The 13,611-nt window shown below is 41.5% G+C and overlaps 1 protein-coding gene across 10 annotated transcripts in view; it reads left to right on the forward strand.

The window, feature by feature from the left end:
• The window catches only part of FOXP1 (forkhead box P1), a 385,680-nt gene that overhangs the window by 163,366 nt on the left and 208,703 nt on the right, over positions 1 to 13,611 (forward strand). For all 10 annotated transcript variants that reach the window (XM_075433280.1, XM_075433293.1, XM_075433294.1 and 7 more), the window contains one exon: positions 1,684 to 1,749. The gene's annotated coding sequence lies outside the window, so the exon portion shown is untranslated. The remainder of the gene's footprint in view (positions 1 to 1,683; positions 1,750 to 13,611) is intronic.

Raw genomic sequence — 13,611 nt, forward strand, 5'->3', positions numbered from 1 at the left:
CAAAGGTCATGTATTTTACATAAAAGATATATTGTTTTACATACTCAGGAAGGTGAGACCTGACCTATTATGACGGAGTAGTGTTATGTCCTTTACAGTGCAGAATCAGGAATGTATTATACATGTACCCCAGCAAAGCACATAGGGCTTCCTATATAGCAAACACATACAAATTTTGGCCACTGATCTTCCAGTACCTCATTACAAGAACCGTGAAAAGCTTCTCACTCACAACATAAAAAATAAAATAAGATAAAATGCCAGTGAGCAACAGATAAAACCAATATTCATTTCATCTCAAGGTAACCACCTTTTTCTGGCTAAAAATAATCAGATTTCAATGGTAAAGAAGTAGTGCCTCACTCTCATTGCGAAAACATTTTTTCTTCCGAAATAAGTGGCAAATGAGTGCATTTTCTTTTGAAAGAACTTAATGAAGATTCTGATTTTTCCCGGGGGTTCGTATTTTACTGCTTCAGTAGAAAGCTTCACCTACTGATGTAAATAGCGTAACTTACCATTTGACGAGTTTCACAAACGCCCCCAAAACTCCGCATCACTATGTGAATTTTATGAAATGGAGTTTCACGTACCTCTGTCTTACATATCCACATGTCACTGACTTTCCGTTTTGTATGATGTCATCTGTGTCACCAAATTGTCACCAATTTCTTTCTGTTTTCATTACATATTATTCTGCACCCCTGCACTGGAAGATCAACATTTTGGTGAATTTACAATTTTACACTGTTAAGGTATTTGGTCAATTGATGTGGAATTAATTCTGAATGCTGTTCGTGGTTTGAGTTAGTGACTTGATCTAAATTAATAAACAAATGTTTTTCTTTTCTCTTGTACCATATGTTGATCCCAATTACATGAACAGAAAGTGGCAGATTGTCATGTTTCTTAAAAGATTACATACTCTTTTGCATAAGAGAGAGTACACAAGATGCAGTAACATACAGGGTAAAAAAAACCTACACGTGCTGTTTTCTCCCTCCTACTTTTTATAAAGATACACTTTAATTATTTCTCTTTTTAATACCCACTGCTCTTACCACTTTGGCGTGCCTGGTGTGCTCTTGGTAATGCTTAACGAGATGATATCCCAAGACAGTAAACAACTTTTTGAATTAGGCATGGAAGATGCAGCTAGTTTTAAAATCTCGTCTAGGACTGTGTCTCTGTGGAAAATGATTTTTTTTTTTTTTTTTTTTTTTTAAGAGAGAAAGGATCCAGAAGCTAAAATAGCAGTGGTTACAAATGGTCTTAAAATGCCTTAAGTAAGGAGACCCCATTCAGACAAGAGTCAGATTTCTGAAACAAAGGACTGAACTCATCTATTATTCAAACTGAAAATAGATTGATAGACATCAAGATTAAGAAAGTTTATGCTTGAGAACAAAGATGTCTCATCTCCGTGGGGTTTTTTTCTTCTTTTTTCTCCCAAAGACCAAGTTGTTTGCGTTTAACTGAAGAGGCTCACACTGGCTGATACTGATAAGCAGCAGTCCTGTGACTCTGTTTTTATTAACTCTCTCCAAAAGTCATTCACCATTAAACACGATTGGATTCATTTGTTGCTTTGTTTATGTTTGTACTTGCAAATGTGGTGCCAATGAAAATGCTTTCGGTGTTGTTGCTGACAAGAGTCACGTGTGTTACCTTCTTTCTCTGCAGGGTAAGAAGAGTGACCTTTAAGGGTGGCTGTAACTGAAGATTGCTTTACAGGAGCAACTGAAGAAGGTAAACACAAATAATATTTTGCACGCAATTTCTGAAACATGTCTAAAGTAAAGATCTGATCCTGCAACCCCGGGAGCATGCCTTAGCTGCACAAGTAGAAGCTCTTCTGGCAACGTGGATAAAGATAATGGCGTTGGTCTTGAAGCTAAGCTTTTGAAGCCGCCACTGTGCCTTAAACCTGCGTTTTGCCTGGGAAGCCAATGGTTTAGGTGCCCAGTGGTATTTTAGGAGCAAGGCTACAAAAATTCACTTTTTGGCTTTCAGCCATGCTCTGAGAAGTTACATCATGTGCAAATAGGAAGACCCTGCTCTGGCTGGTTTTGATGGATGTGTGACCGAGTCCATGGCCCAGCATCCACCGGTGCTGGGCTGGGAGCCACTCTGGCACAGCCCCACATTAAGGTCCCCTTACCAGGGCGAATCCCTGGGGGAATGGTCAGTTCAGCTTCAGCACTGCTTCATCGCAGGCTGAGGCATTCCTCACTTTACAGCAGCGCCTTGAGCAGAACAGGAGAGCAGAATTTAGCTGTTAATTTGATTGCTTATTATCACTGCAAAAATTAAAACACATGCTTTTTAGTCTTTCGGAGCATAGCGAAAAGGAAAGAAATATCACTCTCTGCAAAATGATTTTTATTTAAAGCAACGTGAAAGTCCCTTGCTTCTAAGTTAACTCCTTGCCTCTCTTCTAGTTCAAAGTTTCAAGTTGGAAAGGAATATTAACATCACAAAAGTGGTGATTCACAAAATTACCTTGCAGAAGACAGGAGTAACGCAGATCAGTGTTTGGTACTGAAGGGTGTCATCTGACTGAGGTTCATATGGCTGCTTTATAATCACCTTCTTTCAGAAATTAATAGTCGGTTAAGCACCATAGCAACAAGCAACACTGATGTAAGCGTTGAGCAGTGGCTGCTGTTCGCTGTGATGTCAGTGCTCGTTAGTGCTGTTCTCTTGACCTTGTTTGAATATAAAATGGTGATTTCATTTTAAACTTAGAAATTTACAGAATGACTAAATGCATTGGAGTGAATTAGAGCTATTTTTATTTTTAATTTTATTAAAGTGTACTTTAAGGGGAAAAAAATATCCCTGTTCTCTTCTGTTTTAAATTAAAATAGATCTGAGGATGATGAGGGTTTTTTTTTTTCAGTTCTTTGTTGCCAAAAATATCTATTTAGTGAGGATGAAATTCGTGAAGTTCAAGTGAATACTGCAATCCTTAGCCATGCCAATGGTCTATGTCAGCTGTACGATACATGCCTCTCTTCAAGATTTGAACATTACTGGGTTTTATTATGGTGGAGTCCATGAGGTATTAGATGCATTTCAGCTATTGAAGGAGAAGCAGATCCTGCAGTTTCAGATGAAGGTGGTTTGTTACCCTGCAGTGGTGTTCCCCCTTGGAGTTTCTGTGAAGAAGGGAAAAATTTTAAGTCCTGGGTGCATCAGAGGGCCTTAGAATTCATGGGATGCTTGTGGAGCCATGGTTCATGTGTGGCCATGATGCCATGTAACTCGGGAAAATTAGGAATTTTGGTTGTGGTAAGTGCAAAATGCTATCTTTAAACTGGCCTAAAGTTTGTAGGCTGTGTCTCCAAAGGCAGACATATGTTTTGTTGCTACCATCAGCACACCCTCTGGTGTGCATGCCTCAGCAGTAAGCAGTTGTGGTGATTCCTAGAACATATCACTGGAAAAGACCATTAGAGTTTTCAGTCTGACCTCCTGAGCATCTTAGGTTATTGAGTCTCACCCCACAGCCCTGGGCAGAGCTGGTAAGTAGGGTTCAGCCAAAATGTCTCCTAGAAGCGATGCGGGCTCAGTGGGAAGGCCCTGAGGACTGGAGAACCGTGGGTCAGCTATGGTGTATGCAAGCAGGATGCACTTTCAAGCACGTGTTTTCAAACTGCACCACAAAATCTACAACTTGATGAAAAATAAGTTGTTCTATGTGTCCTTTAATGATAGGACTTGTTTCTGTGAGAAGGTTTGACTCTGTCCTGCTTCCACTGCAGTGAGGGGTGCAGTTTTCAACGGAAACCTGTTTGCTGCAGGATCCATAATCTTGCAACGTATTTCATAAAATAAAGCTGTAATGAATGATATGTGGTCCAAGAAACTGGATGTCAAATTTCGACTGGGTGAGAATTGAAACTGCCGAGATAATAAACCATGAGAATAGGAGATAGTAATGGAAATAGTGATAGAGTCCTAATTAGAGCAGTGCCACCGAAACAGGGAAGGTTAAGGGTTTGGTTGATTGAGTTTGAGCTCAATTGCTTGATAGCTTAATTTCAGGTGAAATCCCATCTTCTGAGTTAGCGGTTAAGCTGCTCAGTGCAGTTACAGAGCAGGACTCTGTGCTCCTTGAGGAGTGGCCGTGTGGCCCCGGGTGTCCCAGCACTGCATGCGAGCCTGGCCTCGGGCATGTGGAGTGGGATACAGCACAGATCTGGTAAAATAGATTTTTATACTGCCTGTTTTGTTGGCTTTCTTTTTTTTCTGTGAGCTCCAAAGAGCTTTGAACGGAGGCACAAATAACAGAATAGATGCAGCAAGGGGCTTTGATGGTTAAACCTTCAGAATTAAGATGTTTACATTCTCCTTTATTTAGCACTGTTAGGCATAATGCCTAATTATATGCCAGTTTTTCCTCGAAGTAAGAATTTGAATTGAAATGTTTGATTTGGGGAGAAGGGAGGGGAAATGTATTTTTACAGAATTATGGACAATAGTGTTAGTTTTCCAGAAGCAGTCATTTGTTTAAATGTATGTAAAAGCATTTTCAATAATCAAACACCATTCAGTGAACATTGTAAATCAGGGATAGCTTGCATGATGAAAAATTGGAAAGTACAAAACATGCTACTAAAGTTGTACATTATTGATAACAAAAGACACATGCAGACTTTTAAGATAGCAAAGATAGAATCCTTTAGAAAATCCTTAATGGGGGAAGTAATCAACACAAAGGATTTAGCAAAGTTGCACTTAGTTTAAAATTTCAGATCTTAATGCTTGTCAGAGTTAAATGCTGATTAAATATTGATAATAAAACAGAAGCTGCCTACTGTAACTCGGAACCGAATGAGATGATCAACAGATAAATCTGTGGGTTTCAGCTTTAGCATTTTTGTATATGTATGTTTTCTCCTCCCTTCCCTTCAAGCCAGAAGAAAGGTCAGAAGCACTTTTTTTCTTAAGCTGAGTATAAAAATGGATTGTGCAGTTTGTCTATGTGGAAAATGAAGTGGTTCTGGGACCAAAAAAAAAAAAAAAAAAAAAAAAAAAAAAAATCATTTTTTCCCAGTAGTTCCACCACTTTGTTTCATCAGGAAGAGACATAGCTCTCAAGCTGGGTTGGCATGTCGCTGTGCCACGTCTTCGCTGGCCATAGAGGGAGGAGCTCCAGGCAAAAGTTGAAGTCCTGAAACAAGCGTTTTCAGAGAAGTTCCTATTTATGAAGGACCCAAGAGCGTGTGCAGTTTCTCCCCAGCACTCTTCCGTGCTAGTGACTTTCCAGAAGATGTGCTGGTGATGTCCTTACTCCTGTTTTCTGTACAGGCTGAGTGGCAGTGATGCTTGCACGTCACGCTGTGGGAAGTTAGTGGGGTGATGTTTTCCTTACTGAGTTTGGTACATTGGTTTTTCTTGCTTTTGACCCTAGTGGTCTTAAAGCATATTACAGAGCAGAAATAGCTATCATGCCTAGAAAATGTGGTATGTGGCTACTTCTGAATATGGGTCTTGTGACTTGGGTGGATTCATAAGAAAGTCTGTAATGGAGCAGAGAACCTGGTTCTTGGACACTTTTCTCCCCGTGTTTTTTCTGCAACAGGCCCAAATTATATGGAGCCATACTGGAAGCATTTTGCCTGAGTGCTTGCATCTCCCCCACCGGGAAACAGAGATCTGGGAGACCCCATTGATGCCTGCTGCTCCCTTGCTGGTGGGGTGGTAGTCATGCAGCTGGAGCGATTAGTGTCTGTCAGGCCACATCTAAGACTGGATTTATTTACTTTTGGACTGTTTGGAGAGGTTGTAATATCCTCTTTGTTAAGACCTTTGAGTTACTCAGATTGGAAAGTCCAGTCCGGTGCAAAGTGTTTCTGTAATCTCTGGTATAGGAATAAGAATATTACCTGTGTGTTTTGCGGTAAACCCTAAGAAGGCTGTGTGAGGGCCTTTGGAAACACAAACTGGGTGAAGACGTTACCTATTTGAATGAGAAGTTTAGTCCAGAGATGGGTGAAGCTCTGAGTTTTCTGAAACAATTGGGTCAAGAAGGTGTAGAAAAATAGAGCAAGACATTTTGAAATAATTTGAAAAGTATCTGAGCAAATCTCATTAACATGGACCACTAGTGTGCTGTATTGAAGACTTCAAAGATCTGTCAGAGGAGTTCTTTCTGCGCTATTGTCTGCCAGCATTAGCAATCTCAAGAGAACAGGTTTCTTTTGTTTGCTTTTGGCCCATTTAGCTTTTCTTTGTTGTCGTTGTCTTAATGTTCCTTAATATATTATAAATCTTCAAGTGGGTTGGTAGAAAAATAAGTTTCTTGGCTTTAAGATAGTCAGTAGCAGGTTTTGATCCTTTTATCTGATGCTTTTGGACCAAATCCTTCTGGTCTTCATGAAGACTGCTAAAGTGAGCAATATTTGGCCAGCATTTTGCATAAGCCTGCAGTGTTTCCTCCATTAGCTTAGGCAGATGCTTGACAGGATCTTCAGTAAAATGCAAGTGCTGATTTGTATTACTTAACATGCGTTCAAAGTACCATCATCTGCTTCGAATCTGTGAAGAACATGAAGCACGAGGCTGAGTGGTTCATGCGCACTTCTAGATTTGGAAACCACTAGCCTAATCTGTAGCCATAGATCGCGGTTGCATATATTGAAAATGTCCCAACATGCACAGGTTGTAACCGCAGATTAAGCAGCCGTGAAGGGAGCGCTGATGTTTGCCAGTTGCTAAAAAGCGCTGTGAGATCCATAAAACTAAGCTGTTATCAGAGGAGGCCCAAGCTTGTTCATCTAATGAGTTTCATGTAAAAATGGCTGTTCTGGCAAGTGCCGTCACAGAGCTCAGGGATGCAGCGTCGCTGCCGCGAGCAGGTGTTTGAATTCCTCCCACCACCTTTCTGCATGCAAGGAAGTTTAAGCTATGTGCATCCCAAGAGGGAGAGACAACATGACAGCCCATGCTAGGTGTCTGCAAGGTTGGTTTTTTCTTTTTCCTTTTCTTTTTTTTTTTTTTTTTTTTGTTGCAGTGATGGGTTGTGCTGTTGAAGCTGGCTGGACTCGTCATCCTGAGATTTTGGGAAAGGGTGCTGTAAAAGCAGTGTTCAGAAAGTTGGAGCCTGTTCTTGTGCCATCAGTGGTCCATGAATAGCCTCCCCTCTCTCGTACTAATTGTAGCTTTGCTATGACTGTGTTCAGCGGGTACATCACTGTGTTCATCTTTTAACTTTGCCTAACTACAGATACACAAAGGAAACAGCTTATAAGATACCGTGCAATGCAGACTATGCAATTTCCAGCCTGGTTCTTCAAGACCAAGCTGGCTAGTATGTCAGGACGTTCTGCTTTTTATCATGGCTTGGGCGAGGAAAGAATTGGGAATGACATAGGTAGGAATGGCATTGGTCCTCATTACTCCAGAACCCCGGCGTGGGCTATAGGTCAGATAGCCTGAGCTCATGCTCACTCTCAAACACAAAACCAAATGGAATGGAAAGATCCAGTTTCAAGGTTTCCTTCTGAAGCAGGCAAATAACTCTTAATTCAAAAGTTGTGCTGAAACTTGCCCTTGTGCAAGTTAGGCTGCTGGGCCACTGGATGCCATGGTGATCTAGTGCAGGTAGGCTGATGGGCGTTAATACATGGCACTGCCGACTGTTAGCATCTCACAGCCGTGCCTGCATCTCAGCACAAGGGCAAGAACCTCTTGCAGATTTGCAGGCTTGAAACCTGCCTTTAGAAAACCCATGTCACAGAGATGGTGCATGCACCCATGTTATATAATATAGAGATGTGAGAAAATGACACCAGAAATAGATTCTTATTGCATATTTCATATTTTATTTGGTCATCTCTGAAGTTGCTTCCTGTTGCCTTCTACCACACCAGAAGTGTAGCTTCCAGCATATGGAAGTATTGTCCTACAGCGGCAGCAACCATATTTTACAGCAGTAGTGTTACAAGACTGGTGATGTCAGTGGGCATTATGGGAGGCCGCCCTTTTTATTTGGTAGCTCGTACTAAAACCAAGGCGTTTTTAAAAAAAAAAGTACGTTTTTGGCCCTGCTTTTCTGCCCGTATTTCTCATTGCAGCATATGAAAGCATTTTTCACTGCTGCTAATGGCAGCAACTTCAGACACCACCTCCAAGATGTTTAATTGCTAAGGGTTTCTCCCAGTGCAATCTGTGAATTTTAATTTGAGGCTCTCCCACCATTACTGACCATGTACTTTTCGGTGTGTTTTGCATAATACTGCTTAATTGCTCGAAAGCGTAATTTCTGACCCTGAGCTCATTGTTTATTTTTTTTTAGTATGGTAGCACAAACATTTGGACATTTGTAACTAAGACTCTGGCGTCATTTCCATTGCAAACCATTAATAGCCGTAGTTTATAATATGGCTTTTCAAAATAGATTTCTCTTGAAATATGGTGATGTCTTTCTACTTTGTTGGTTTAAAAAAAGGAGAATTGTTATCCCTTCTTAAAAAAAAAAAAGACATCTTTTGAGTAATAGGTCTACTTCATTCTGCTGTCATACCCTTTTTGTTATTTTTGATAGCCCCTGTGTTTATCCTTATTAGTTGTAATACATTTGTTACATTTAATCCCCTGACATGTTAAGGGTTAGTGGATCCCACTGATGGAAGGAAACGTCTGTGGAAGGGCACAGCATTTCCTGCTACTGGGGCACTTCCACCAATGGAACAGCGGTGCGCAGTCATGACATTAGTAATTGTCTGTAAAGATCTTAGAAATAGAAAGTGCTACATTTAAAAGCCAACAAGAGCATAAATCAATAATATAGGCAATGAGACCATTTCCTTTGGGGGGGGGAGGGTTTTTTTTAACTCCCTTTTAGTTGGAAAAACATCATGCAGTTATTTTTGCAGTTTGTTTGCTTTATTGCTGTCATCCTTCTCCATTTAAATTTTTTTCCAGTAATTGGCAAAGATAATTTTATTGGGAAAGTTTTGCTTTTAAAGCTTTATTGAATGCAAATGAAACATTGTTAAAAATGTTATTATTGGAGAAGAAAAATTATTTCTGAAAAAGTGCAAATTCTTCTGTGCGTTCATTCCTCTTGAAGGTCTGATGTCCAGTGAGGGGAAAAAAAGTGAGCTTTTATTGTTTGTTTACTTTTGTTTTGAGGAGGGAGAGATGATTGCTTTTGGTGCTACTTGCTTAGGGCATTCAAAGCTCTGAGCTCAGTTTTGGAGAACTTTAAGCCCACGGGAGGTCTTGTAAAAGTTGTAAGAAATTGTAAGCATGTCTGCTGAGTCAATTATATGAGAGAAATTGCCAGGGTAGGGCTGCAAGGTTCCAAACTTGTTATTTACTCTCTGCTATCTTTAAAACAATTCATTTCTGCCTTTGATTTCACAGCAGATAAATATATGCTTTGGAGGGGGGAAAAAAGATATTAATTAGACAAAATATTATTTAAAACTGCAAGAATTATCTAGGTTTGTATTCGTGTAGTTGAAAAGAAAGCCTGGCCTGTTCTTCTTTTGAAAGTTGTCTAACTGAAATAATACTGTTTAAAAATGCAGACTGACTTTTTAAAATTTCTCCTTGAGGAGACTCAAGTGCAGGAGGCAATGTTTTTTTAGATATTTTGAATTTCAGTATTGGAGTTGTTCTTTTAAAAAAATGATACATCTTGAATCTGAGACCAGTCATGATTTTTTCAGTGTATTAACCCTGTAGTAAGTTTCATAAAATTGCGTGAAGAATAGTGCAAATCCAACATGTGCATATTGTAAATCCCACGTGTATAGTGTGTGCTCGCTAATTCTCTCAAAGTTTGTGTAATTAGCATGTCGCATGTTTGTGATACGCAGGCCAGCTGGAGCATTACCGCTCTGTAAGCTGCCATGGTTAACTCAGTTTGAAATACATCCAGATCAACCGTAGCATTTTCTAGATACTTGATAAGGTCAAAGAAATCCAGTAAAGTCCTTTTCCTCCTTTCCCAGCACTGTCAGGGTGGAAAGCTCAGAGAGAAGCTGGGTAAATAGTGGGTTTTATTAGAGGCGGCAGTGTTTGAAACTCGGGTTAAACTCCTACAGTGATTCCCAGCTGGGTAGGACAAGGCAGTGTTGTGGTGCTGTGCTACATTGCCTGCATGCCAGTGTCACTTACACTCCACCACTTGAGGAACTTTTTGAAGTTGCCTTGCCAGAAGCTGCTGGAGGGGAAGGCTTTTAGAAGTGGTGTGAGCACACTCAGTGAGTCTGGAGACCACCCTTCAGAAGAAACATCCATTCTTGCTCTATATCTAGAGCACAGGTTTTGTTGAGTGAGTACTAGACCTTTCAGGATCCTCAGTTACTGCTGGTTTGGAATGAAAGGTTCCTGTGCTGCAGAGGGTTTGTCATGGACAGTGATTGGCAAACATGGTGGGCACACTCTGTGGTGTCTCATGTGTTGCCATGCCAGCACACATCTGCCTTGCACATTGAGGTTATCTCTGGTCCCATAGGTGTTTGGTGTGGGCCATGAGATCTCCTTTGCCCTAGGCCATCTAATCTTACCTGCTTCTTACATCAAAGGGGTAGGTGTGCCTAGAGCTGTCCAACCCAGGCACCTGGTGGACTGTTATAGGGGAGCAAACTTTCTGGTCAGTATGTTGCTTGGGAATATTGGCAGTTGGTAGGTTTTTGTTGAGATGTTGAGTTTATCTAGAAAAAGGAAAAGCTGTTTGTCCCTTGAAGTTAATCTGTGCCTTCCCAGCTCCTTCCCTCTGTTTCCTGCTGTATTCCCCCGGCACCATTGTACCATTTGGTTGGACACCGCAAGGGGAAACCCTGAGTGCTCCCGCAAAACCTTGTATGCTCTGCTGTCCTAAGGCCACATACCGTCAGTTCCTCCCAACTCCATGTGTCTCCTCTCCTGTGACTCTGTCTTCCCTCTTAGCAAGACTAGGGCTGTTACCAACTGTATTATGAGATACCAGGTATCTGCAGAGGACAGAGCCCAGAGTGCCTCAATGCGTGGTCGGGCAGTAGCTGGCCTGTCCCACGTCTGCTTCCCTGCTGCTGTCCTTCCAGGGGCAGCATGTAGTTGGCCAGGCTTGAAGTCTGGCAAGAATGAGTGGGACCTTGCCCATTTGCAAGCAGGATCTGCCCCCAGACAGAGGAGGATGGAGTTAGGGGCCTTCATCGTGCTTGGCCTCAGTGCCTTCATGAAGTGCGATGGAAGCATGGGTTGCTGGTGATGTGGTAGGAGATTGTGTGGGAACCTGTGATGTGTAGGAGACAGCATCGGTGGCCCAAGATGTGTTTTGCCCAAGAGGAGGCAGAGAGAAGGTCCATATAAGCTTTGTGGACATTTGAGGCGACCTTCTCTTTAAAAACAACTGTAGAGAGACTCTCCCAGGTTTTGTTCTCTGACATTGACATCGGGTCTGGTCACTGCCCATGAAGAGCTATCTGTGGTATCATTTGGGTAAGATTGGGTATATCTCTGTGGGAGAACTGGAGTTTATCATAGTTTTAGATTGGGTTTCCCTCAGCGTGTAGCTGGATGCATTAATAGTGACATGATCCCAGTGTGACCTGGACTTAAATGGGTTTGAACTTGGAACTGTTCAAACATTAAGAAAAAGTCCTTGCTCCCTGTGTGTATTCAGCAGCTGCTTTTTATATGCAGAACCTGAAGCTGCAAAGGTTCAATGGCGGTGTATTTTCAACTTTCAGATGAAAAGGACTAACCTGCCAAAAAACCTGGGCTATTTTTCTCCTGATGCAGATGTGTGACTGCCAGGACATGCATACATCAAAAAGACAACGTGCCTCTGAGCAGTTTAAAACCTACTGCTTTGTTTCGTTTTGCTCGAGGCAAACAAAATGTCAACCCCCTAAATCTTGGGAAGAGGGTTTTTGCTGTTAACCTGTGCTTTGCGCAGAGCCTGAGCCCGCGAGTCAGGATCTGGGGTTCGTTGCCTACCTCTGCAGCTGACTCACTCTGTGGCATGGGTACTGTTTGTTCTGGATAAAACTTTCTTGTTTTTTCTTGACTTTGTGTTGCCAGCTGTGCATGATGTACCATCCCAGATGTACTCTCTATCCTATGTCAAACCGTAACTGTGGCAACAAAGCTGTGATTTGATTTTCTTGGCTGCAACAAGAGCCAGATTTGCCCCCCACTCCCCAAAAGGACATTGCAGGTTAGGTTATCTGGCTGCTGTGTGTTCAAGCCGCTCGGAAAGGTACGAATTGTTCCTTTTTTTAAAAAAAACAACAAATAAACAAAACCCCCAACAAAACAAACAAACTTTGTGAGGCCTGATTTTTCTGCAGTTTTGGAAAGTGTGTCCTATTCCTCTTCTGCCCATCCACCTACCTCAGGTGTCTCCTTTACCAAATTTCCGCTTGAATCACACAGAATCACAGAATGGTAGGAGTTGGAAGGGACCTGTGTGGATCATCTAGTCCAGCCCCCCTGCTGAAGCAGGATCACCGAGAGCAGGTTGCACAGGACCTTGGAATTGAAAGGAATTCCATTTACAAAGTTATCAGCCACCCACAAACAGAGAGGCATTAAGGGAAGGCCTAATACCAGCTTGATGTTAGTGTTTCACAGGGAGCTCTACGGTAATGAAGAAGTTCGTCACCTGCCACCAGAGTCATTCCCATGGAATGACGGTAGAGCAACCCGGAGTAAAGATGTCTCTTTGGAGAGCTATTGTCAGATTTCCTGACCACCAGGTCAGACTAGATTGCCATTTGTTTTTGGTATTAAGAATTACTGTGCATCGAGTTTACTTACTAAATTGTTAGCAAGTTGTTGTGTTGTAATGTGTCCCCATAATGTCACCCTGCCTTATCCCGCTCCCTCCTCCTGAAAGCCAGGGCAGACCTCTGCTTTGGGGTATCCATCTCCAGCTCTTTCATAGAGTCGTAACAGCGTTATGTTTCATGTATAGTACTTTTCTTTTACTGGGGATGTAAATCTTTGGTATACAAACCTTTGGTTCAGGTTTTTCCTTAAAACATTAATGAGTGCTTTAGGTTTTTTTTGGGGGGGGGAAATTTACAAGTAATGATGACACAGTGTAAAAATGTAGCAGCTAAAACATACGTTCTGTTGGTTTGCCTTGTCTTATAGGAACATCGTTTTTGCACATCACTATTAACAATGCAAACACCCTGAAATGCTAATAGCACTAGTAAGCTTTTAATTCCATGGAATTTATTGCTTGCTGTATTTCCATGAATTTATAACGCTTTGATTCTTAAGAGCCCCATTTAATCAGTTTTGCCTGGCACAGAACATAATAAACAACTTGCTGGTGCTAAAGTGCCACATGGGGGAGGCTGCTAACAAGAAAGTTAAATGCTTCTGCCACTAGCAGTTTCTTCGCTGTATTTTTCATGAGCTGTTACTACCAGTAATGTACTTTGCTAGCTTTAGAGCAGTGGTTAAACACAGTGACAAACCAAACAGCGCTTCAGCGCTGTAAACACCCAAAGCAATACCATTTTTGTTCAGAGCTACAGTTTAAACCATGCTTGAGGCTCAGTATCATTTTATGGTGATCAGTGATTCTTTTTTTTTTAAGGCCTTGCTTTTCTTGAGATCTTAATATAGGACTTCTAGGAATAACTAGTGAGT

The sequence above is a fragment of the Opisthocomus hoazin genome, chromosome 11, assembly GCF_030867145.1.
Source record: "Opisthocomus hoazin isolate bOpiHoa1 chromosome 11, bOpiHoa1.hap1, whole genome shotgun sequence".
In the NCBI taxonomy this organism is placed as follows: Eukaryota; Metazoa; Chordata; class Aves; order Opisthocomiformes; family Opisthocomidae; genus Opisthocomus; species Opisthocomus hoazin.